This window comes from Cyprinus carpio, chromosome B2 (assembly GCF_018340385.1).
Source record: "Cyprinus carpio isolate SPL01 chromosome B2, ASM1834038v1, whole genome shotgun sequence".
Lineage (NCBI taxonomy): Eukaryota > Metazoa > Chordata > Actinopteri > Cypriniformes > Cyprinidae > Cyprinus > Cyprinus carpio.
The window spans coordinates 31,928,953-31,953,350 of NC_056598.1; the positions used below are offsets into that span (position 1 = coordinate 31,928,953).

A 24,398-nucleotide genomic window follows, 5' to 3' on the forward strand; every position below is an offset into this window, starting at 1 on the left:
TCACACAAGAACAACACTGGTTATATAATCTACTAATATTTCACCTTTTTTAATGTATTTTTATGATCCTATGTGGATACAGCTTTTGGGATCAGGAAGAGACTTCAAAGCATCTCGCCAAACCACAAACACTTGAGCGTAGTGTGAATCCAATCACAACACGTAGTACTAGAAAGCAAAAAAAGCATTTTGGAACTCCATTTAAGAGAAAAGCTACAACTTTTTTCACATTAAAAGCATTGAACACAAAAGAAAACCTCCAGCCCTACTCCACAGTAAAAAAGCTGCTTTATGTGTCCTTTTTAGACATCCAGCGGAATATCTGAATACTATTTGCCCTAACACCCTTTCGTTTATTTCTTCTGCAAGCACACTGGCATACCATGACCACACACGTGGCCCAAAATAAAGAATCAACACCATGACATCTCTTACTAGAGGACAAAACCGTTCCTTACAGAGAACATCCTGCGCTAACAGACGCCTCACACAGATAATTGCAGGTGGAACCTCAATGGCCGTATCCATAGCGCTGATTTACTCATTCATACCTCTATACGGCAAACACAGAGATTTTTCAACCGTGTTCCATCACTTACAACATACATGTTTCGTAAATGGTGTGTACCTCCTGTTCTTTAATGCTTGAACGTGCTCACAAGGTTCCATCTCTAAGGTACATTCTAGATGAACCATGGCCCGCGTCAATATGGTAATAAAATCATATGCATATCAATCAAAAGTACGCACTTGGTACATAATGAACGACCTATGTACTGGCATTGGTATCGAACTGCCTTTACTGTAATAACTAATTTAGACATCTAATCAGTTCGAGTGAGTAACCATAGCACAGGGATGCATCGCCTGATAACCTTCCCACAGGTACTCTGAGATATACCGTGACACTGAATGATCATGGCTAATAGTACTTTATATGGGTACTTCTAATGCTAGGGCATTTTTTTAAAAAATGGAAATCAAAAGACATTTAAATAAATAAATGATTTAATTAAGTATTCATAGTGAATAACTAACATGTATATAAAATAAATCAATGCATAGTTTGAGTAAAAAGAAATAAAAAATTTTGAACTCAAATAAATATGTAAAAAGAGCAAATAAAAACCGTTTTATTATAACCGTATTTAATAAATAAATGAAATTAAACAGGTTAAAATAAATACTAGAATAGATTAACAATAAATATAAAATTGGACAATAGATAAATATAAGTGCCAAATAAATACTTTTTAATAAGTATTTGAATAAATAAAAATTATTAAATGCATTATATATCAAAGAATTAAATCATTACATATTTGAGGTTGAAAATACATAATAAATAAATGACTATAATTCCATTAAAAAATTATTTAAACTAATAAATTTTTAAGAGCAAATAAAACCAATTACATTAACCTTACTCTTATGAATAAATAAATAAAACAGAGGTTAAAATAAGTAAGCATTGATTAACAGAACTACAAACTCTGGAAGTCATTAAGTACAGTTGTAAGTACCATACTTTCATAGTACTTTAATCCATATAACATGATTAAGATACCTTCTTAAAACATATTTAAAAATATGATTACATCTTTCGATCCATACCATGACATATTAGTAAAGTAAAATAAGTAAATGACATCCAAAACAGACAGTGTGATAAGACTGATATGACTACAGATGGATAACTCCTCACCCCCCTCTTGTCATCCAGTCTGTCCCGATGTCTCTTTAGTTCTTCCGTCGTAAAAAGAAATTATGTTTTTAGGGAAAACATTTCAAGGATTTCTCTGCCTATAAATGGACTTCTATATGGTTTCCCCTAGGTTTGACTTGTCCAAAAATCCGGTTTCAAGTAGTGCCATGGACGATTAATTGTGATTAATGCTGGCAGCCAAAAATAAAGTTTGTTTACCATATATATTTCTGTGTACACTGTGTAATATTTTGTTATGTATATATAAATCACATAATAGCAGAAACACAATGCATGCCTATAATTAAAGGAAAAAGAAATAATGTTGTTTATTATATTTATAGAAACCAAGAGCTTTACATTTTGGATGCGCATTTAATCGCGATTATTCACGGTTAATCGTTTTGGCGGCACTACTTTAACTGCATTTTGGGAAGCGTAAAGTCAGGAGACTATATCAAAGGTCATTATATGGAGGGAAGAAATCCTGACTGTCGACCTCAAAAAAAAAAAAGCAACGTAATTTCACTACTGGAGCGGAGGAACGAGAAAGACACAAGAAACATCTTGTGATGGTCAAAGCGGGTCAATCCCCATCATCTTTTAATCTCTGTTCTGGAAGTGATGTTAAAAATCTACGCCGGATGTAGCGTGCGTAAACAAACATAAACCCAAAATAATATCATAAGGAAATAAAATAAACTTCAAAGGACCGTGCTTGCACACAAATATTATTGCAATTATAAAATACAATCTGGAGTGTGTCCACTTGCATTTTATTATTTTTATTTTAATTTACTATTACATTTAGAATGAAAACATCCGCGCTCAGCAACGTACTTAGGAAAAAAACAATGCCATGGTGGTATCACTTTACATGTCTTTAAATCAGGGCGAGTGCGCCGCAGACAATTATATTAATAAATGCACTCTTACATAATGAAGCGCGGTGAAGTGGACGACATAGTACGAGATGGTATCAGACGGTGAAGCCGACGGTGTTTAGATATTAGAAACCAATGGTAAATGCCAGTTCGTTCAACTACTCGGCGCGGATGACAACATGGTGCACATCCACAAAAACTGAGTAAGGAAAAATGCCATTTTATTTATTGTTTCCAAGTTTAGTACCCGGAGCCGACCGACAACCCCGCTGCACTTTCGCCTCAGAACCGCCTATCAGTCAACGCGAGCTCTCGGGATCCGCCGCGGGCCTACAACCCCTTTACCGCATTATTGTCGAGTCCACACCCTGCCTTACACTTCACCAGAGCACACTGCCAGTCCGCGCTACTCCTCACCTTTGGACCTCCAGGTCAATGAGGATCTAGATTGAGGATTCTGCTTCCATTTTGGACATGTTTTTGGTTGACGGACGACGCTCAGATTGAGGAACAGCCTGGTTTAAGCGTAAGCCTTTCCACCTAGAGTCGTGCGCGCGATACGGGTAGCGCGCGGCGCCGATCCCACACCACACATGGCGCGCGGGGCTGTCTCAGTCAGAGTTCGATTCTAATTAAACTCAAATTTACCTTATGTCCTTTGGTGGTGAAATAAGTCATATACTCGTAATCTCTACCCCGTGGCACTGTACCAAAACTTCTTACATTTTAAAAAAACCCTCTATACGCGAGTTAATCATAGAGCACAATTAATTTCTATTACTTCCTCCTTGTTATTCTGAAAAAATAATAATAAACAATATCTGCATTATGTTGAAGTGCTTCCCAAAATTGCTGGCTTGTAACGCTAAGTTCTGACATCTTCTCTAATAAGGGGGATTTTTTTTTTTTGTTTTTTTTTTTGCTCCTCTTTGGTATGTACATTGCAATTTTATTCACAATCATATTGTCTAAACATAGTTTTACTGTAAATTGAGAAAATATCAATTGTTTCAGTGTTGGCATGTGGCAACCGCTGTACCGACAAAAATCTGTTCTGATTTGTATAATATAAGCTATTTGTGAAATTGATTGTAAAAAATAAATAATATAATAATTATTCATATGTTTGATGCTAATGTTATAAAGTATAAATCTCAAGCCTAACTATCTGCTAAATTCTTAAGTTGTAGAAAATAATATATATTTATTTCTGCAAAATTTTATTTTTGAGGAGAAAAACGACATTTATGTTTATTTGTGCTGTTAAGCGTGACGGGACTTTTGTTTGCTAAAATCGCTGTGCCGTGACATCACGTCGCTTTGACGTCATCAGCACGCGCGCGTCGCCTGCATGCTGGTACTCCGTGTGTTCAATGTGAGCAGAAGCTTACACTGGTAAGCGCAATATATTATTGTTATTTATTAGTAGTAATGTTGTTTTAATTAAATGTGCTATGATTAACAGCGCAACAGCTGATTGATCTAGTGATTAGTTGATTGATTGATTAACTTAATCAAAACTCAACTGATCGATTAAAACCCGATTGTCGCTCGCATTATTATCTACTTTTAATTAATGGTTTTATTGATTTTATAACAAAACAGTCCTGTGGTAATATAGTTTTAATATTCTTTAAAATACCCCGAGTAACTCGGTCTATATCAAAGTACCACGGTATCCACCATTGTGTTTTGGGGGAGGTTATCATGGTAATTACCCTGATTAAGTATGTATTTTTACGTACGAATTCTGTATTAATATGGTTATTTATTCTCTAGCTTTGAATGAAATCTCGAGTTATCCCTACAGAAACCTCTGTGGCTGTACCATATCAATACCATGGTACATGTGATTATAACATGGAATACTTTTATGTTTTTCTCAGATAATAAATGCTATTTTTCAGTACAAATCGATTCCATCTTTTAATCGAATAATCACATGATGTGTAGATTAATTCATCCGCAAATTACATGTCTGTGACAAATACCCCCCCAGAAGATGTATTTAAAGTGATGTTTGTGTTAAATGAGAATGTACTTAAGTTAGGACATTATAATTACAAATTACAGGTGAGTATTGTTCAGCGAATGTGTGACTGGATCTTATGAATGTTCTTATGAATCAATTTGATTCATTCGCTGTCCTTCCAAGATTCAAACACGGCTGATTCATATTTTATTTAAGTAGTTTTGTTAAAGGGTCTTATTGTATTTTAGGATTGATGTAGACGTTTCTTCATGAATGTTGGTTTCATTTAGGAATTATTTAAATGGATTTTTTTGAATTGATGTTTGATTTATTGTTTCTCTTTATGATTGGACAGTTTTTTTTCTTCGCGGATTCATTTCAGAAATTATGTAAACGGCTCTTTATGAATGAATCTTTGAATCATTGATTCACTCGATTCGTTCAAAACAGCGGATTCATTCAGAAATGATGTAAACGGCTCTTTAAGAATGGATCTTTGAATCATTGATTCACTCGATTCGTTCAGACGGCTGATTCATTCAGGAATGACGTAAACGGCTCTTTATGAATGAATCGTTGATTCAATCGATTCGTTCAAAACACGGATTTAATCAGAAACTAAACACCGCTGTGTTTCTCACAGACGCGCAAAAACTACATTTCAGCTGTGGCTTTATGAGTCAAAAACAGAAAAAACTCATACAGTGTGCATTTTTGCCCCAATATCTTGAATTTTAGGGCAAAATGGCATTTATTGGATCGTTGTCCTGCATCATGTTTGGTAATGTAAGATGACATACAGGTCTGGGGCCGGGCTAGTAGGAAATATTTAATTCTCTTTGTTTCATTCTATTTAAGTTGACACGTTACACTGACAGCGCTTATTTTCAGGTGTGAACGCTGTGCTGTCCGATCTGAGAGACAACCACAAACCAAAGTGATGGTTGAGGAGATGGAGGTCAAAGGTCGCGCGCTATTTCAGGGTGTACAGAAGAAGGGTCAGGAACCTTGCGCCCGCGCAGGACGGGATCAAGAGACGGGAGACTGGAACTCCACGAGCGTGAGCTACTTCCGGCCGCGTCAGCGAGCGCCTGAGGCGAGGGATTCACAGAGGACGAAGGAGAAAGGTGAAGGAGAGAGCGCGTCTGTAGAACATGAGCTTCTGCTCACCGAGACCGCATCTATATGATCACAAATACAGTAACAATACTGAAATATTATTACAGTTTTAAAACAGCTGTTTTGCTGTGTGAATACGTTAAGTGTATATATATTTCTGTGATGCACAGCTGTAATTTTCAGCATCAATACTCCAGTCTTGCATTGTCAACTGATCTGTCAGAAAATTCTATGAATCTAGAACTTTTTCAAGAAATGGGGGGGGGGGGGAACATTTCTGATTCTTATCCAATGTTGAACACAGTCGTGGTGTCACAATATTTTTGTGGAAACCTGATACGTGGCCATTTATAAAGTTTGGAGTAAGATACTTTTATTCATCAAGGAAGGCCATTAAATTGATCAAAAGTGACAGTGAAGACATTTATGGTACGTAGATTTATATTTTCTAATAAACGCTGTTTTTTTGAACTTTCTAATTCATCTGTGAATCCTGGAAAAATAAAATTGTATCACAGTTTCCACAAAAAAAATTTGTGCAGCACAACTGGTTCAACATTGAAATAAGAACCATTTAAAAGTATTTTGATAATAATTAAGCACCAGTATATTAGAAATGAAATATGGAATGTAAATATAAAAATTGCTGTGTATAATATAAATATATAATGTATAATATAAATCTTACATTTATTAAATTGAACAATTGTATTACTAGTTAAATAAAAAAAGTAATTGCTGACATATTTCACACAATATTATTGTTGTAACTGTATTTTTGTCAAATTAATTATACTAACTGGTGAGCAAGAGACACTTCCTACAAAAACATTATTATTATTAAACATTACTGCGATTATTTTTTTTAATAATCGTACAGGTTAATTATATATAATTAATGATTATTTCAAAATACAAACTGGAAAAGCCTGGATATTGATCTTGAAGCGGTCTCCAAAACTGGTGTGAGAGTGTGTGTGTGTGTGGTGTGAGAGAGGTGTGGTGAGAGTGTGTGTGGTGGGTGTGTGTGTGTGGTGTGTGTGTGTGTGTGTGTAAAGCATGTGTTGTGTGGTCTCTTCAGCTCTGTTTGTGAGAAAACGTGCTGTCGAGGTCAGGGTCAAGCGGTGCTCGTACTCCATGGATATTACCGGCAGCGTGGGCTCTGGAGCGGCTGCTCTCATTGGCCAGTCCCGCTCAGGTGGCAGGTGTGGCTGGCCGAGCTGGAGGGAGAGACGGGGTCAGCGTTCAGGGAACGTGTCTGTGATCACGTGCCGGGGTCATGTGCTGGAGAGCGCGCTCAGACAGGCCCACCGTGGGAACGGTCAGAGAATCTTTAGTTATTAATTTCCATAATAATTAACCAATAATACATATATATTATTATTATTATTAATAGTAGCAAGTTAATATATATTAGTATTGAATATTGTATTATTTTTCCCTAATAATAAACAATAGGAATTTTATTTATTATTATAATCAGAAAAGTATTATTACTATAAGCATTTTATTTGAATATAGTATTATTTTCCCAAATAAGAGCAATACTAAAATAATAATAATAATTATTAATAGTAGTAAGCAATATATACATAATAATAATTATTATTATTATTATTATTTATTATTACTATAAGCATTTTAGTGAATATTTATTTATTGTTTTCCTAACAATAACAATATTAATGTAATAATAATATTTATTATTATTATATTATGATTGTAAACACTTTATTGAATATGTATTTTTCATAATATAAGAATACTAATATCCTAATACTAATTATTATATTGATCTTGTTATTACATTCAGAGCTAGTAGTAATTATAATATAATACAAATATTATTATAATAACTTATATTGAATATATTATTATTATGTCCCCGATAATATCAATATAATATATTTATATGGTTATAATAATACTAATTAGTATTATATTATTATTTCATTTTGATAGGTTATTACATTAATAGTAGTATGTAATATTAATAATAATAATACAAATATTATTATAATAATTTTATTGAATATGTATTATTATTTCCCCTAATAATAACAATACTAATATATTTATTATATTAATAATAATAATAATAATTATTATTATTATTTTTGATGTTATTACATTAATAGTAGTATGTAATATTAATAATAATAATACAAATATTATTATAATAATTTTATTGAATATGTTATTATTATTTCCCCTAATAATAACAATACTATATATTTATTATATAATATAATTAATTATTATTGATGTTATTACATTAATAGTAGTAAGTAATGTTATTATTAATAATAATATTATTATAATTTTATTGGATATGTATTTTTTATTATTATATGATTATTATATTAGTGAGTAGTATTCCGGAATGCGGTGCTTCACTCCGCCGCTCGTGAGATAGTTTCTGAGCTGGAGGGAGTTCGCTGGTTCTGTCCGAGAGTGTTTCTCACGATCACATGTGTTTGTGAAGAGGACGACTCTGACGTCAACAGCAGGAGGACGAGAGCATTGTGGGATGCTGGAGGCTGAGGTGAAGCGTGTGTGTGGAGTGGGTCAGTAGAGAGTCTGGTGCAGTTCCTGAAGGATCCGTACGGCTATCATGTGCTCCGGACACTCGTCAGGGTCTGAGCGATCTCTGAGCCCAGCAGCATGCTGCTGGTCAACCATGTGACAAACACAGACCTCGGAGGGACTGAGGTTTGTTTTCTGGTTTTATCAGCCAAAACCACGAGAAAATATCCTAATAAAAATAAAACCTAAGTCATAATAAAATTATATATTTTTTTATAAGCTGAAAAATAAAAAAAATAATTAATAATAATATAAGCATCTGTTCACTTTCTTTCATTTTGTTTCCAAAAGAACAAAATGAGTTTGTATAATATAAAAGCATCTGATAATTATGTATATTTTTTTTTTTCATTTTATGAGCCAAAAAATAATGATAAAAGCATCTGATAATTTTTTTATATATTAAAAAAAAATTAATTTGTTGCTAACCCAAATAATTCTTACTAATAATAAAAGTATCTGACTTTTTTTTTATTGTTCTTCTTTTTTTTAGTTCTTCTGTTATCAGCAGCAAAAACCACAATAAAAAATAATCTTAATATATAAAAAAAGCATCTGATGTTGATGTTTTTTTTTTTTAAATTTGCTGCCATTATCAGCAAATAAAACGTTAAAATAATTTTAGTAATAATAATAAAAGCATAATAATGATAATAATGAAAAGCATAATGATAATTTGTATTATTTTATTTTTTTCATTTATAAGCCAAAAAATAATGATAAAAGTATCTGATAATTTTTAAAGGAAATATTTAAAAAAAAAATTTAATTTTTATTCTATAACAAAAAATGCTAACAAGAAATCTTAATAATACTATAAAGCATCTTATTTTTTTATTGTTTTATTTTTTCAGTTGCTTCTGTTATCAGTCAAAAACCACAAAAAAAAATAATTTTAAAAATAATAAAAGCATCTGATGTTTTTTTTTTTTATTTGCTGCCGTAAACAACAAGTAAAACACTAAAATAATCTTAGTAATAATAATAAAAGCTTCTTGATAAAAATTGTTTCATTTGCTTGCAAACAAAAAAATTTAATAATAATAAAAGCATCTGATATTTTTTCTCCTCTCAGTTTTATGTATTTTGTTTGTGTTTTCAGGCAAAAAGCAGAAGAAAGCCAAAGCAGAGGTGCTGGATTTCGAGATCCCCGTCTCGTTCTGGTGGGAGCTGACGCATCTCTCCGAGCGTCTGATTGGAGACCATTAACGGTAAACCATCTGAACTCGTGTGTGTGTGTGTGTGTTTGTGTGTGCGTGCGTGCGTGCGCGTGTGTGTGTGCGTGCGCCGGTGTGTGCGTGCGTGTGTCGTGCGTGTGTGGGTGCGTGCGTGCGTGCGTGTGTTGTGTGCTTGCGTGTGTGTGTTGGAGAATGTGAGTGTGTGTGATTGTGCGCGGGTGTGTGTGTGGGTGAGTGGTGTGTGTGTGTGTGTGAGTGGGTGTGTTGGTGAGTGGGGTGGGTGTGGGTTTTTGTGGGTGCGTGCGTGCGTGCGCGTTGGGTGTGGGGGTGCGTTGCGTGCGGGGTGTGCGTGCCGTGTGGGGGTGCGTGTGTCGTGTGTGTGCGTGGTGTGCGTGCGTGTGGGTGCGTGCGTGCTGTGCGTGCTGTGGTGTGTGCGTGCGTGCGTGTGTGGGTGAGAATGTGAGTGTGTGTGAGTGTCCCAGCGCGGTGCGTGTGGTGTGTGTGTGTGTGGGTGTGTGGGTGTGTGTGCGTGTGAGTGGTGTGCGTGAGTGGTGTGTGCGTGTGTGGGTGGGGGCGTTGGTGGTGTGTGTGGGTGTGTGGGCGTGGGGGGGGGGGGTGGGGGGTTGTGGGGGTGTGAGAATGGGGGGGGGGGGGTGGGTGTGCGGGCGTGTGTGAGTGTGTGGGGTGGGGGTGTGTGGTGTGGGGGGGGGGAGGGGGTGCGTGAGTTGGGGGGTGTGTGGGTGTGGGGGGGTGCGTGGGTGTGGTGGGGTGGGTGCGTGGGGTGGGGGGGGTTGGGTGCGGGGGGTGTTGGGTGGGTTGGGGGGAGTGTGCGTGTGGTGTGGGGTGCGTGCATGCTGTGTTGGGGGTGGTGGTGGTGTGAGTGGGTGCATGAGTGTGGGCGTGCGTGCGCGGGGTGTGGGTGTGTGTGGTGTGCGTGGGGCGTGTGTGGGTGTTGTGTGTGTGAGTGGGAGTGTGTGTGTGTGTGTGTGTGTGTGTTTGTGTGGTGTGTGGTGTGTGGTTCAATCTTCTCTTGTGCTGTCCCGGTCCTCCAGTCTGGTGACGGACGCCCTGCGCCAGCGCCATCTCCAGACACTGCTGACCGTCTGCCACAGGAAGAGACCTCTTCTGTGCAGGAAGCTGATCAAGGGCATCATGGGATACCTGACGGCGCTCAGCTCGGCTCCTGGAGTCAGGTGATGATGCTCAGGGTGACCACGTTTTAGTTTTTTAGTGTAGTCTAAAGTGTAGAAAAATGTGTTTTCACAAAAAACATTCCAAACACAGTCACAGCGCTGTTCTGGTCCTCTGATCAACAGTGACTTCGTTCCTGAATGAATCAAGTGTTTAAATGATTCAGTTTCAATCTCTTATTAAACAGGCTCGCTGCCACCTACTGGAGGTTTTAATTTCACATTTATAGGATCTGTTTATATTTAGATAATATTCAAATACCAGTATTCAGGTGTTTTAATGTGTAATATATCCGAACATATTATATGCGTGTGTAACTGCAGGTTAATGTGTTTCATGTCTTGTGTGTAAATGTCTCTTCAGACGCAGCTTCTGTGTTTCCTCTGCACTGCAGAGATCAAGTTTATTAATAATGAGTTCATTCGCTTGTGTCTTATTATTCTGATTCACTGATTACATGTAAGAATCTGACTCCAAAGACTCAGAAAGAATGGCTTTATAAAAATCAGTTTAAACTTATTGGAAAAGATTCATTTCTATCCCATGAGAACCGACCTCACCACAGAATATGAGGAAGATCAAACACTTTAGGGATTCAGTTTAGATATGAGGCACAAAACACACTCTGATTATCATCATTGATAAGATCCAGAAGATATCGAGATGACTGAGATGCGTGTTTGGTGTTCAGATCCGCTTGTGCTGGTGTTCTTGAAGGCCCTTCCTGCAGTCACCTGATGCAGACCGTCTTTCCAGCTGACTCCCAGAAGGGCCGTGCTGCGAGACGTGTAACAGAGCCACCATGAGGACGCAGCTGATGCCTCTGGCCCTTCATCGGCCATCAGCAAACTACACCATCCAGAAGCCTGACTCACGGCTTCGCGCGCGCTTCAGAGTGGTACAGCCCTGCCTCGCCTCCTGTAAAGGGACAGTTCCCCATAAAATGAACATTCGAGTCCATTATTAGTATTAATTAAACCTGTAAGAACCTTCGTTCATCTTCTTCAGACACTAGTTCTACTCCTGTGACTCACAATTGCAGATATGTTTTAAAGATATTTTGGACTGAAATCCGAGAAAGCGTCGGAATTATCAAATATATATTTTTTTGATACAGTACAGGTCAAAAGTTTGGAAAAACATTAACTATTTTTGAATGTTTTTGAAGAAGTTTCTTCTGCTCATCAGCCGGCATTTATTTGGTCAAAAATACAGAAAAAAAATTAATATTATTATTACAATTTAAAATAATTGTGTTTAAAATTTATTATACTTTAAATATCATTTATTTTCTGTGATGCAAAGCTGAATTTTTAGGATCATATCACCAGGATCCTTTAGAAATCATTCTAATATGATGATTCATTATCAAAGTTGGAACCAGTTCTGCTGCTTAATATTTTTTCAGACATGTGATACTTTTTTTAGGATACTTTGATGAATAAAAAGTAAAAAAAAAAGAAGCTATGTTTTTAAAAATATTTATATTTTGTAATAACAATATCCACTACTGGTCAGTAATTTGGGGTCAAGTAATTTTTTTTTTAAAATTTCTTTTATTTCTTTTTTTTTTAATAAAATCAATACTTTTATCAGCAAGGATGTGTAAATTGATAAAAAGTGATAGTAAAGAAACTATATATTAGAAATAATATTATTAGAATTTTTTTATTATTTTGAATAAATGCAGTTCTTTGTAACCTTTTTATTCAGCAAATATATTAGACAGCAGAACTGTTTCCACACTCTATAATAACATCAATATAGAATGATTTCTAAATGCATCATGGTGATGAAGACTGGATGTTACATGTGGACACTGAAGGTGGAGTAATGATGCTGAAAATCAGCTTTGCATCACAGGAATTAAATTATTTTTTTTAAAGTATATTCAAATAGAAAAGTATTATTTTAAGTTGTAATAATATTTCACAATATTACTGTTTTTTCTGTATTTTTGATCAAATAAATGCAGGCTTGATGAGCAGAAGAAACTTCTTTCAAAAACATTAAAAATACTAATGTTTCCAAACTTTTGACCTGTACTGTATATCTTCAAAAACAACAGTCAACTGTATAAAATGTAAGGTGACCTACAGGTCTGGGGACGGGGCCAGTGCGTTAACTGCTTTATAAAATTTTAATCGCATGAATTTTTCATAATTATATATATATATATATTGTGTATGCATAATGTGGGACTTTTAAGCGTAAACAATTGACTCTTATTTTGAAATGCATTTGCTTTAATACTTCAGCTGCTCGTTTTTAAAAAGATGCAAGACATAAAATATGCATCTTACAACCATCTGCAATATATTATAATAACTAGGGCTGTTAGTTTAACACATTAGCTTAATTTTTGATATATATTAATATTAATATATATATATATATATATATATATAAAATATATGGTAATTTCTTTCCCTTGAAATGTGTCTTTCTGTCATGCGCTCAGTTCCTGAAGATCTTCGATGAGCTGATGGAGGGGTTCGAGGCGATTCTGGCCGCGGGTCACATGGGTGTGGTGGTGCTGATGGTGGAGAGCTGTGTTTATTGGGAGGAGAAGCAGAATGAACTGCTGCAGCGCCTCCTGCAGGTACACTCCAGCTACTGCACCGAGCTCCAGCTATAATCAGCTTGCTGCTGTATTTAAATACTGCTGCTCTGAAACTATGTCTTTAATGACCACAAGGTTATTATAGGTAACTAAAATAATATTTTTAATATTTTGGTTGCTTGAAATAAAATAAACTGGAAAAAAATTAAATAAAAAAAAAAAAAAAATTTTGAGTTTACTAAAATAACTGAAACTGTAAAAATAAAAAGAAAATCTAATTAAAAAAAACAATGAAAAAAAATGTAAAAATACAAAAACTTTTTCAGAATTTTTGATAAAAAATAAAAACACAACAAAATTACTAAAACTTACATTTAAAAACATGAAAATGAAAAACAAATACAAATAAAAAATAACAAAACCCTTAATTGAGTAAAACTTGAACTTGAAAAAAATGGTCATGTAAAAACCTTTTCAGATATATTACATCTTAAAATAATCAACGAAAAACACAGCAAAATTACCAAAAACTTCAATTTGAAAATATGAAAGTGAAAAACAAAATAAATTTCAAAGTATTATAAAAGCCATAAAACCAAAAAATAGAAAGTATAAAAATACAAGACCTTTTAAAAGATATTAATAATGCTTAAATCTTAATAATACTAAAATGACACATGAACGGTGAAGCGTATAATTTTGGCACCCAAACAAAATTGCAAAGCCACTATAATATTACTCTTATAACTTCTGCACTGTACAGTGTGCATACTACTCAGTGTGCTAATGCTCTGTCTGTATTGTTTATTTGTGCAAACGTTTTCAGTGTGCAGTATGCGATAAACTGGTGTTTCATTATGAACTTAATTTCCCATCAGGCTTTTCACTGCAGTGAGCCAGCATCTCTGCAGGTGTCCTGTGTTTTCTTCTCTTTCTTTCTTTGTTTGCGTAATGAAGTGTACTTACAACACAGAGACCAGCAATAGAGGGAACGGCCCTCAACACAGGTGCTCCCGTCACCCTGTTCGCTCCTTCACACACTTGTTCAGCTCCTTCTAGTTTCACTGCATGTGTACTGTGTGCAGTGTGTGTATCCCACAATGCAGTGTGTTGTGAGATGTTGTGAAATGCATCAGACTTGATCTTCTACTTCAGAAGCAGAAGTAACATCAGCCACGAGTTTGACTGGTTAATGATGTTAAAGCTTTCAAAACAGCATTTTTACACATAATAGTACATCATTTTCAGTCTGGAAGCCACTGGGCTGCATAATAGAGGAAAAAATGACATTTACATTTTTTTTGTTTTTCTGTGATGTATATCGTAATATGAAAAATGCAGGAATTTTGAGTAAGATAAACTGAATAGCTCCATTTCAAAAAAAAAAAAAAAAAAAAATGACAATATTCTTCAATGATTACAGTGATTTGTACCATACTGCATCTGCATATTCATGAGACAAAAAAAAAAAAAAAATATATTATATATGATATATATATTTATATATACAGTATATCTATTGTATATTTGAAACACACACACATATATATATATATAGAGAGAGAGAGAGAGAGAGAGAACATTTTATATTTTCTATAAAAACAAAAAATGATAAAGCTAAACATGATTATTGTTTTTCTCTGGATTTTTATTTTTTTTATTATTTAATTAATTTGAGTGCATAGCATCCTTTATTTCTATTGACATTATATGATAAACAAATAAAATTAATAATATATACTATAATAATAAAAATTATGTATATGATAAAATACTATATATATATATATATTATATATAATATATATATTATAATAATAAACAGAATGTATTGTAATAATGCTCGTCTGCTTGAAATAAAAATGAGTATTTGAATAAATAAATAGGAAATAAATTTTTCTATTAAAACTTTAAAATTACAACATTTATATATACATCTCATTATTCTTATTTCAAATATCCAGCAAGATTTATATCAAACTTTTATTTTGGTGGTTTTCCAGTAAATAAATAAACTCAGAGCACATTTATTTGTTTGTTTAAAACACATCCGTTATGATTTGATCATTTTATTTCAGTATATGAAGTTTAAAGCTGGCGCTTAATAAATGAATGATGAGATCATGTGTCAACATTTTATCAAGGTTCAGTTTGAAATGTTTGTCATTCCTGTGCTGTTTAAACCGAGGTGAAGTGTGCAGTGTGCAGGTAACATGTGTCTGTGCTTTCAGCCTGTGCAGCGCCGTCTCTCTGTATCTTATCACGGATCGCGGCTGGTTCAAGCTCTCGCCGGATTCAAGGATCGATCCGTCCTGATGAACAGCCTTCATGGGTTCGGCTCCGCTGACCTGCTGACCCTCGGCACTGACCGCTCCGGCAGCCACGCGCTCCAGAAGCTGCTGACCGCGGCCAGCGATAATGGGCCGTGGGAAAGATCTTGAGAAAGCTGGAGGTAAAAACATCACAATTCAATCTCATCTGTGTCCCTGCAGCACAGCAAGCATAAGTCATCAGTAGCACAGGTATATATTTGTAGCAATAGACAAAATCACATTGTATGGATCACCATTATACATTTCTCTGTTTATGCCAAAAATCATTAGGATATTAAGTAAAGATCATGTTCCCTGAAGATTTTGTGAAATTTGTCAATTTCCTACTGTAAATATATCAAAACTTGATTTTGGATTAGTATAATATGCATTGCTAAGAACTTCATTTGAACAACTTTAAAGATGATTTTCTCAATATTTAGATTTTTTTGCTTCCTCAGATTCCAGATTTTCAAATAGTTGTATCTCAGACAAATATTGTCATCTTAACAAACCACACATCAATGGAGAGATTATTTATTCAGCTTTCAAACTTGAAATCTTCCTCGCAGGAGCTTTATGTTCCGCTGGCCTGTTCCAGCTGTGGCAGCCGTCTGTTAGAAGCCGTGTGGAACAGCGCCACCGTCAGCCAGAGACAAAGCATCGCTGAGAAACTCGGTGAGATGACTTTTACATTGCATTTCACATGCTTTAAACAAATAGTTCAGCCGAGTTTTTCTTCATGTAGCACTTCATCAGTGTCTCAGCAATGGATGCTCTGCAGTGAATGGGTGCCGTCAGAATGAGAGTCCAAACAGCTGATAAAAACATCACAGTAATCCACAAGTAATCCACAGCACTCCAGTCCATCAGTGAACATCTGGAGAAGACAAAAGATGAAACAAATCCAGCATTAAGATGTTTTTAACTCAAATACGTAGAGTCTATAATCCATAATAACACTTCTGCAGTGAAAAAAGTGCATCTCCTGTTGTCTCTCACATCCAAAATCCAGACATATATTTGTTTAGAGCTGTTTAAAAAAAAAACGCTGCTTGAACTGTGCAGATTTCTCTCTGATTCACACCAGAACACTTTTTCACTTGGAGGAAGTGTGTTTATGGATTATAGACTCTATGTATTTGAGTTAAAAACATCTTAATGCTGGTTTTGTTTTCATCTTTTGTCTTCTCCAGATGTTCACTGATGGACTGGAGTGCTGTGGATTACTTGTGGATTATTGTGATGTTTTTATCAGCTGTTTGGACTCTCATTCTGACGGCACCCATTCACTGCATTGAATGATGGGGAATGATACGTTTCTGCAATTTTCTCACAGCTTGTATTCCAGAAAATATGGTATTTTTCCAGTTAATATGAGCTCATGACAGGGTCATGTGAAGTTGTTTTAGATCGAGTAAAGCATGTTACACTGTCAACTTCCCGAAGTAATTTGCTGTTGTCTTTGCTGATCCATCAGAGATGCTCATGTTGTGATCAAAGTGTGTTTTATCCTCTCTCTCCTCTCTCAGTCCCCAGTGAAAGTCAGCTTCGATCCGATCAGTTCGCACGGCATATTTGGGCCAAATTTGGTCTGACAAACTTCATGAAGCGACGAGCCGACTGGCAGGAGGTTCAAACGGGAGAGTCGAAGAAAAGGAAGATGTTCAGTGATATTCTGCAGTAACTCAGAGAGACTCTAAACAAACTGATCGTTTCCCCTGAACGACACCATGCAAGTTTTAGTAAGTGAGGAGTTTTCACTGAATCCCTCTTGAAGTTGCATTTTATAAATAAAAACATCAAATATGCTACAATTGCGTATCTCTTTGCATACATGTGCATCTGACTTGACCTTCTGTTTCTAGTGTGGAAAATAATCCTGTGGAAGCTTGAAATAAAATAAAATAAAAAAGTGTATTGCTTTTTATCTCACAATTCTGACACTTTTCTCTGAAATGCAAGTTTATATGTCGCAGTTCTGAATTTTGAGTAATTCTGAGTCTCTTTATTTATATCTGTCAAATCTCAGTCTATACGTCGCAATTTTAGAGTTTATATGTCGCTATTCTTGAGTTTATTGCAATTCGAATTTAGGTCCTATATATCACAAATCTAAATTTATATCTCGCAGGTCTCGAGTGTGACGCAGTTCTCGAGTTTGTCGCAGTTCTCGAGTTTGTCGCAGTTCTCGAGTTTGTCGCAGTTCTCGAGTGTGTCGCAGTTCTCGAGTTTGTCGCAGTTCTCGAGTGTGTCGCAGTTCTCGAGTGTGTCGCAGTTCTCGAGTGTGTCGCAGTTCTTGAGTTTGTCGCCGTTCTCGAGTTTGTCGCCGTTCTTGAGTTTGTCGCAGTTCTTGAGTGTGTCGAGTGTGACGCAGTTCTCGCGTGTCGCAGTTCTCGTGTGTCGCAGTTCTCGAGTGTGTCGCAGTTCTCGAGTTTGTTGCAGTTCTCGAGTTTGTTGCAGTTCTCGAGTTTGTCGCAGTTCTCGAGTTTGTCCCAGTTCTCGAGTTTGTCGCAGTTCTTGAGTGTGTCGCAGTTCTTGAGTTTGTCGCAGTTCTTGTGTTTGTCGCAGTTCTTGAGTTTGTCGCAGTTCTTGAGTTCTCGGCAGTTCTCGAGTTTGTCGCAGTTCTTGAGTTTGTCTCGCAGTTCTTGAGTGTGTCGCAGTTCTCGCGTGTCGCAGTTCTCGAATTTGTCGCCGGTTCTCGAGTGTGACGCAGTTCTTGAGTTTGTCGCAGTTCTCGAGTGTGACGCAGTTCTCGAGTGTGTCGCAGTTCTCGCGTGTCGCAGTTCTCGAGTTTGTCGCAGTTCTCGAGTGTGTCGCAGTTTATCGCGTGTCGCAGTTCTCGAGTTTTGGCGCAGTTCTTGAGTTTGTCGCAGTTCTCGAGTGTGACGCAGTTCTCGAGTTTGTCGCAGTTTGTCGCTGTTGCAGTTCTCGAGTTTGTCGCAGTTCTCGAGTGTGACGCAGTTCTCGCGTGTCGCAGTTCTCGAGTGTGACGCAGTTCTCGAGTTTGTCGCAGTTTCTTGAGTTTGTCGCCGGTTCTCGAGTGTGACGCAGTTCTTGAGTTTGTCGCAGTTCTCGAGTGTGACGCAGTTCTCGAGTGTGACGCAGTTCTCGAGTGTGTCGCAGTTCTTGAGTTTGTCGCCGGTTCTCGAGTGTGACGCAGTTCTCGAGTTTGTCGCAGTTCTCGAGTGTGACGCAGTTCTCGAGTGTGACGCAGTTCTCGAGTGTGTCGCAGTTCTCGAGTTTGTCGCAGTTCTCGAGTTTGTCGCAGTTCTCGAGTTTGTCGCAGTTCTCGAGTTTGTCGCAGTTCTCGAGTGTGACGCAGTTCTCGCGTGTCGCAGTTCTCGAGTTTGTCGCAGTTCCTCGAGTGTGACGCAGTTCTCGCGTGTCGCAGTTCTCGAGTTTGTCGCAGTTCTCGAGTTTGTCGCAGTTCTCGCGTGTCGCAGTTCTCGAGTTTGTCGCAGTTCTCCAGTTTGTCGCAGTTCTCGAGTGTGTCGCAGTTCTCGAGTTTGTCGCAGTTCTCGAGTTTGTCGCAGTTCTCGAGTGTGATGCAGTTCTTGCGTTTGTCGCAGTTCTCGCGTTTGTCGCAGTTCTCGCGTTTGTCGCAGTTCTCGAGTGTGTCGCAGTTCTCGAGTGTGTCGCAGTTCTCGAGTGTGACGCAGTTCTCGAGTTTGTCGCAGTTCTCGAGTTTGTCGCAGTTCTCGCGTGTCGCAGTTCTCGAGTTTGTCGCAGTTCTTGAGTTTGTCGCAGTTCTCGAGTTTGTCGCAGTTCTCGAGTTTGTCGCAGTTCTCGAGTGTGACGCAGTTCTCGCGTGTCCGCAGTTCTCGAGTTTGTCGCAGTTCTCGAGTGTGACGCAGTTTCTCGCGTGTCGCAGTTCTCGAGTTTGTCGCAGTTCTCGAGTGTGACGCAGTTCTCGCGTGTCGCAGTTCTCGTGTGTCGCAGTTCTCGCGTGTCGCAGTTCTCGAGTTTGTCGCAGTTCTCGAGTGTGTCGCAGTTCTCGAGTGTGTCGCAGTTCTCGTGTTTGTCGCAGTTCTTGAGTTTGTCGCAGTTCTCGAGTGTGACGCAGTTCTTGCGTTTGTCGCAGTTCTCGCGTTTGTCGCAGTTCTCGAGTTTATATCTTGCAATTCTGTGTGTGAATCTTGCGATTCTGCAAAAAAGTGTATGAGATGTAATTGCAAGAAATTGAGAGATAAAAAGTAGCAATTACCTTTTTTATGTTTTATTCTGTGGCATAAATAGGCTTCCATATGAAGCAGAAAAAAGTTATTTTAGTATGTGAATAATTTTCATTAAATGGCCTTTCAAAGTTGCACTTTATAAATAAAAGCGTCCAGACTGCACACAGTGTTGGTTTGGGATGAGCTGTTATTTGTGCACATAAGAATGAGGTTTGATGTTGTTCGCTCAGTTTGGTCCCACTGGGTGAAGGTCAGGTCGCGCTCATGGGCCGCGGATACGGAGCGCAGCTGCGGTCTCCTCTATCTGTGTGGGAGAGACGGAGGGGAGGACCGTCAACCGGCCGGAATCCGATCACTGGGGCGACGTGACATTCAGCTGGCAAATACTCCTGATGCAGTCAAAACCAAAGCGCTGATAGAGCGCCGAGCGCAAGGACCTGGGAACTTCACACAGGAGAATGTGAGATTTCTGAGCGATGGCGTCATGTGGAGATCTGCGAGGACCATGTGATGGGAAATCTCTGACTTTCACTGTCTTTTATTTGACTTTTGTGTTTGAATATTTTTTTTATTATAAGGAATTCAGCAAATGAACCTTTGAACTAATGACAACAGATAAATAAAACTTAAAGTCTGAAAAAAAAGGAGAAATAAAAAGTAAAAAACAAATGAATAAATAAAAATAACTGCCCAAAAACATAACCCAAGAGTGCTATCCAATGATAAAAACTGGAGGTGGAGGCATAATATATTAATCATAGGTTTGCAGAGAACAATCCAGGTATCAATCACAACCTTCTCTCTTAAAAATAAGGATGCTTCACGATGCCATAGAAGAACATTTTCTGTCTAAATGGTTCCATGAAGAACCTTTAACATTTCTGTTTCACAAAAGGTTCTTTGTGGCGAAAGAAGGTTCTTCAGATTATAAAAAGGTAAGAAAGAGATGGTTCTTTAACTGAAGGGTTCTTCTGTGGCATCACTGTGAAGAACCTTTCAAGCACCTTTATTTTTAAGAGTGTTTCAAAAAAAGAAATAAAAGGGGACCAGATTTTTTCAAATAACAAAATCTTATCATTTAGGGTGTACCTAATTCTTTCAAAGTGAGGAGAACCCGAGAGCTCCGTCAGCCATAATTTAAGAGTTTTTAAGAGTCTTTTTTCATTCTTTTACTTTCACTTTGTTCTTTACTTTTTAATCTTTCAGCATCTTAGTTTTCTGCTTTTACTTATTTTGTCCTATATAATCTTTAACGTTCAGCCTCTTTTATCCTTTACCTTTTTACTTTGAGGACACATTGAGGACAGACAGAGTTGTTTCTAATACATTAAATCAAGCTGGTTTGATTAAACCCTGAGTGATTATCTGTGATGTAATGCAGAACACTTTAGCAGACACCACAGCATCGTTGTGATGAGTTTTGCACAAGCAAATAGCACTCAAAATAGTTCATATTAATGCTAATTATGTGCATCTTTAACAATCAAGTCATGAAATGAGGGTTTTATGCGTAAAGGCACACTCGTGCACCAGGCTTGGAGGCCTGTATGGTGCCGGTCATCGGGAATGGTGTTCCCAGAGGGCCGCAGTGATAGGGATTTCCTGAGCGCTCATTAGTGAGCTGTTGATGGAGGACGAGGCTAATGATGGATCTGCAGCTGTGAACGAGCTTCAGCAGAGTCCCTCCAGCTGCTCTCGCCGTCTGGACTCGGTCAGTTACACATCACCCCTCACTACAGCTTCATTAATATTCACACAATAATATTTGACATCAGTGTTTGTGTGAGTAAAGAATGTTTACTACATGAAGGTCCTTCAGCTGCGCTCAGAACAGCAAGATAAGATTATCTTAGTCTTTCTCTTTTCATAAACAATACAAGAGTGTATTTTTTCTCTTTTATTATTGTTATGCACAGAAGCATTTTGTGAACTTTCCGTCTCCCCAAATAACCTCTGCACTTTTAGTTTGTTGTAAAGATCCTAGAAAAAATCCTTTTCGTTTTTTTCTTCTAATTAGTAGTAGTAGAATCCAAATTACTCTGGCTCGTCTAGTTTAACAAATTTGTATTGGTGTTTAATAATATGTCAATGCAACTGTATAGAGTACGTAATCTGTAATAAAATAATAAAAAATGAAAATGTTTTATCGATGTACCGTCCGATCGTAATGCCTATTTACACTAAATTAGCTTTCTTCTAATCTAATGTGTCACAACAAGATAACATGTATTCTGTTTATGATAAATATAAGAAACGCAGAAGAGGCGTCATGCACATTCAAACTGAAGAGCAGCTGATTTTAGAGCAAAGTGGATTTCGAATGCAGCTTCCAAAAGACAAAAACAGCTGAATAATATATTTATATTTGATGCAATCGCTTACGAAAATGAACCATGGTTTTATTGTAGTAAAAGAGTAGTAGCCATGGTTTTCTGGCGTATGGATTACCATTTGTATAGCCACAGTTTTACTGCAAATACCATGGTTAAACTACGGTTAGTGTAGCAAAACCATGGGTAATTTGTGGTTACCATGCTTTAACTATAGTAACATTATTTTTTTCTGTTTAATTTGTAGTAAAACCATGGTTAGTTTTCGTAAAAGATCAAACAGACACAATGAATAATAAGTGTAATTAATACCTTATAAAGTTTTTATTAAATTCACATTACATACAAAGTCGGTCGTATTAAAAATATTTTTGGCATGTCACCTATACCTGGTAGGCTACTCGTAAAAAGACGGATTTTTATGCATAGTTATTGTAGTTTTGATCCATTATAGCCACTTTGGAGTTTATATCTCACAATTCTGAGAGAGAGAGAAAAAAAGTCAGAATTGCGAGTTTGTATCACGCAGTTCTGAGAAAAAGTGTCATTCGTGAGATGAAAAGTAACAGAATCGCATAGGGCAAACATCTGTTGCTATGGTTACAAAATAAGCGTTCCAACTAACTCTTGATATTTTTTGTGTGATTACTGAAACATATATGGCCACTTTACATGTCTAGTTCTGCTGATTCTGTGGTAGAATCTGTGGAACAGATTTATTAAACATGTAGCCTATTTAAAAAAAGTAATGAGAACTACACTCTGCGTAGCTGAAAGAAACGTCAGATTTGTCATATTTAATAAGCTCTGTGGTGGGTGGTGGATGTAACTCTGCAGAGGTTTTGCTGTGGGCCTGATCATGTGCCAGGAGAATACGTGGTTTAAGACGGTTCCAGCTGTTTGTTTTGACTCAGGCTGGCTTCGGGGGTTCAGGTCTTAAGCGGCGGGGTCAGATGACCCTCCTGAATTCACACTCTGCTTTTGTCTTCTCAGATTTCGCAGAACCAGACGGAGCACTTGAGTGTTTTGTTGGTGGTTATGATCTTTAATGTATCTCTCATTCCTCCACCCCGGGGTATCAGGCGGCTTCTTATCTGCGTGTGAGGCGTTCTCTATCTTTATTATGAGAACATGAGGAACAGACAGCTGTCCAATGAGAGATCAGTGCATATCAGCCGTACAAACGCCCACAAGCCCTCTGAAGGCCACCAGGAGCACAACTACAGCAGATACATGCCTGACAATGACAAAAACACACGTGTGGACACTTCATGTCATACCTAACAACGCCTCTTAGCTGTTATAAATTCACTGTAAACCATGGCGTCACGGGGATTATTGGGTTTTTTTTGATTTTTTTTAAATGTTATTAGTTATGTTTAGTAAGGTTTAACAGAGTAAAACAGAGCAAATGAAGTGTAATGATATTAATAAAAACAGTATTCTTCCACCATTCATTGTAGACAGCTGTAACAAAGTGGTTGCCGAGCAACACACAGAAGTAAACAAAGGCGTATGTTACTTTGTAGAGTAATTTACAACAGCTTTGAACGCGGCTCAACCAATCAGAATCAAGGACCGGAACTATCTGCTTTAGATAGATAGATAGATAGATAGATAGATAGATAGATAGATAGATAGATAGATAGATAGATAGACAGACAGACAGATAGATCGATAGATAGATAGATAGATAGATAGATAGATAGATAGATAGATAGACAGACAGACAGACAGACAGACAGACAGATAGATAGATAGTCATCTAAAAACACACACACATATATTAATAATAAATCAAACAATTCTTTCTTGTCTTCTAGCTATGAGTTAAAATTGTGAGACAAACTTAGATTTTATTGAAAAAAATCATTTTTAGACAATTATATTGTGTGCATATGACAATATGATGTAACAACATGATATATTAATATATATGTCAATAATAAATCTATAATATGAATAAATCTAACAATTCTTTTTTTCTTTTAGCTATGAGTTAAACTTGTAAATTGTGAGATAAACTAAAATATATATATGTGTGTGTATGTTCAAAGTTTTGGGATCAGAAGAGTTTTTAATGTTTTTACAGGAGTGTCTTCTGCTCATCAAAGCTGCATTTATTTGATTAAAAATACAGGGGAAAAAAATTATATTGTGAAATATTATTGTGATGTAAAATAACTTTTTTTTTAATTTGAATATACCCTAAAATGTAATTTATTTCTGTGATGTGCAGCTATATTTTCAGCATCATTACTCCAGTCTTCAGTGTCACATGATCTTCAGAAATCATAATAATATGCTGATTTATTATCAGTGTTGAAAAGCTGCTTCATATTTTTTTTTTGGTAACTGAGATACTTTTTTCATGATTCTT

The 24,398-nt window shown here is 36.8% G+C and overlaps 1 pseudogene; it reads left to right on the plus strand.

Moving 5' to 3' along the window:
* The first annotated feature begins 5,501 nt into the window (after positions 1-5,501).
* LOC109112855 lies at positions 5,502-17,324 on the plus strand (annotated as a pseudogene).
* Positions 17,325-24,398: the final 7,074 nt, after the last annotated feature.